A 2,673-nucleotide genomic window follows, 5' to 3' on the forward strand; every position below is an offset into this window, starting at 1 on the left:
CAGCACTAGCATCAGCTAGCCTTGGTTCACAGCTTGACCTCACTTGGGTACTTCCAAGCCCAGACAAGTAACAGCCATCTGCAGGTCACTTTGTAGTCTATACTTGTTGTCCCCAGACAGAACATAGGCAGTGAACCTGAGCCTGAACCTTCCAGCAGGCCTCAGAATCTGCACACCTAGAGGACAGCCACAGACCATGTTGGAGCACTACCACCAAACTACCTCCACAAGTGACACATTTAAGTGGTGGACTCAGAGGGCACCAGAGCACTGCTGAAATAAGTCCTGCACTGTAGAGTGGCCCCTACACAGCTGATCCTTCAAAGTGATCCAAGGTCAGTAGTCAGTGGTCACTGCCAGTCCTTGCACCTGCTTGAACTGGGCAAATTCTTTCCATTGACTTAAAAACAGCAATCGAGTATCAACAAAAATAGGAGGATGTACACTGACCACACAGTGAGTGAACCTCAAGTATCCAGCTTAAGACAGGGGAAACTGTGTCAGTGGATCCTCCAGGACACCTACTAAATTAGGCTACTCCACTAAGTCAGAGTCATAGCAACTCTACCTAATACAAAGAAACAAACATGGGGAGGCTTCCAAAATATGATACAAAGAAACATGGCCCAAATAAAAGAACAGAACAACACTACAGAAAAAGAACTAAACAAAATGGAGACAGGGCATCTACTGGATGCAGAATTCAAAACACTGGTTATAAGGATGTTCAATGAACTTAGAAGAAGAGTAGATGAACTCAGAGAAAACCTCACCAGAATAAAAAAAAGAACATGGAAATTATAAAAAAGAACTAGTAAGAAATGAAGGATACACTAACTGAAATGAAGAACAGATTGCAGAAAATCAACAGTAGCACAGATGAAGCCAAGAATCAAATAAGTGATTTGGAATATAGGGGAAAAAACAAAAAACAAAACAAAACAAAACCAAAAAACCTGGACCAATCAGGACAGCAAGATGACAGAGCATGAAATTAAAAACCAATTTGAAAAAAAAATAATGACAGAAAACTTCCACAACTTGGTGAAAGAAATAGACATATAAGTCCAGGAAGTACAGAGAATCCCAAACAAGAGTAACCCCAAAAGGCCCACAGCAAGACACATCATAATTAAAGTGCCAAACATTAAAGACAAAGAGAGAATATTAAAAGCAGCAATTTAAAAGCAGTTAGTTACCTACAAGGGATCTCTTGTAAGACTGTCAGCTGATTTCTCAAAAGAAATTTTCCAGGTTTGAAGGGATTGACAAGAAATATTTGGTGATGAAAAGCATGATCCTATAAGAAATATCACTTTACCCAGTAAAGCTATCATGTAGAATCAAAGAACAGATAAAGAGCTTCCCATACGAAAAAAAAAAAGCTAAAAGAGTTGGATCACCACCAGAACAGTGGTGAAATTTCATTATATGAAATGTTAAAGGGTCTACTGTAACAAGATTAAAATTATGAACTATAAAATGGCAATAAACGCATGTCTATCAATAATTGGATCTAAAAAATAAACAAGCAGAAAATAAATAATCACAGATACAGAGAACATTTTTTTTTAATTTTATTTATTTATCTTCAGAGGGGAAGGGAAAGAGAGAAGGAGAGAAATATCAATGTATGGTTGCCTCTCATGTGTCCCCTGCTGGGAAATGGCCTGCAACCCAGGCATGTGCCCTGACTGGGGATCGAACCATGATCCTGTGGTTCGCAGGCCTGTGCTCAATCCACTGAGCTACACCAGCCAGGGCCAGAGAACATTTTTATGCTTGCCAGATGGAGGGGGTTTGGGGGCACGTGGGAAAAAGATGAAAGCATCAAGAAATACAAGTTGGTGCTCACTTTGGCAGCACATATACTAAAATTGGAAGGATAAAGAGAAGATTAGCATGGCCCCTGCAAAAGTATGACATGCAAATTCATGAAGCATTCCATGTTTTTATGGAATTGACTTTTGCCCTGGAAATTCCACTGCTGAGATTATATCCTAAGAACCCTGAAACACCTATAAAAACCTATAAAAAATCTATAAAAACCCATGCACCCCAGTGTTTATAATAGTACAATTTACAATAGCCAAGTGATGGAAGCAACCTAATTGCCCCTCAGTAAATGAATGGATACAAAAAAACCCCCAAAACTATGGTACATTTACGAAATGGAATACTACACAGAAGAGAGAAAGAAGGAGCCCCTACCCTTTGCAAGAGCATGAATGGAACTGGAAAGCATTATGCTAAGTGAAATAAGCCAGGAAGTGAGGACAAATACCATATGACATCACCTTTAAGTGGAACCTAATGAACAAAATGAACAAGCAAACAAAATATAACCAGAGACATTGAAATTAAGAAGAACCTGGAAGTAACCAGAGGGGAGATGGGAGGGGAAAATGAGGGGTAAGGGGGAAGGGTTTTCAGGAACTACTATAAAGAACACATGAACAAAGCCAAGGGAGGGTAGAAGCAAAAGAGGGAGAAGGGTTTTGCTGCGATAAGGTGAGTGGTGAGGAGTAAATGCTGTATTTTACTGTAATTGAACAATAAAATTAAAAATAAATACAAATTGGTTGTTATAGAACAGTCATGTAAAATACAGCATAGGGAATATAGTAGCCAAAGAATGTATGTACATGATCCATAGACATGGACAATGGTCTA

General features: G+C 39.2%; 1 non-coding gene across 1 annotated transcript; it reads left to right on the forward strand.

Annotated features, from left to right (window-relative positions):
- The first annotated feature begins 1,847 nt into the window (after positions 1 to 1,847).
- Positions 1,848 to 1,954, forward strand: LOC118979381 (U6 spliceosomal RNA). Its single transcript, XR_005064899.1, has one exon. It is a non-coding gene; the product is annotated as a U6 spliceosomal RNA (small nuclear RNA).
- Positions 1,955 to 2,673: the final 719 nt, after the last annotated feature.

The sequence above is a fragment of the Sturnira hondurensis genome, unplaced genomic scaffold (genome assembly GCF_014824575.4).
Source record: "Sturnira hondurensis isolate 20B ecotype Veracruz unplaced genomic scaffold, ASM1482457v3 Scaffold0022305, whole genome shotgun sequence".
Taxonomy (NCBI): domain Eukaryota; kingdom Metazoa; phylum Chordata; class Mammalia; order Chiroptera; family Phyllostomidae; genus Sturnira; species Sturnira hondurensis.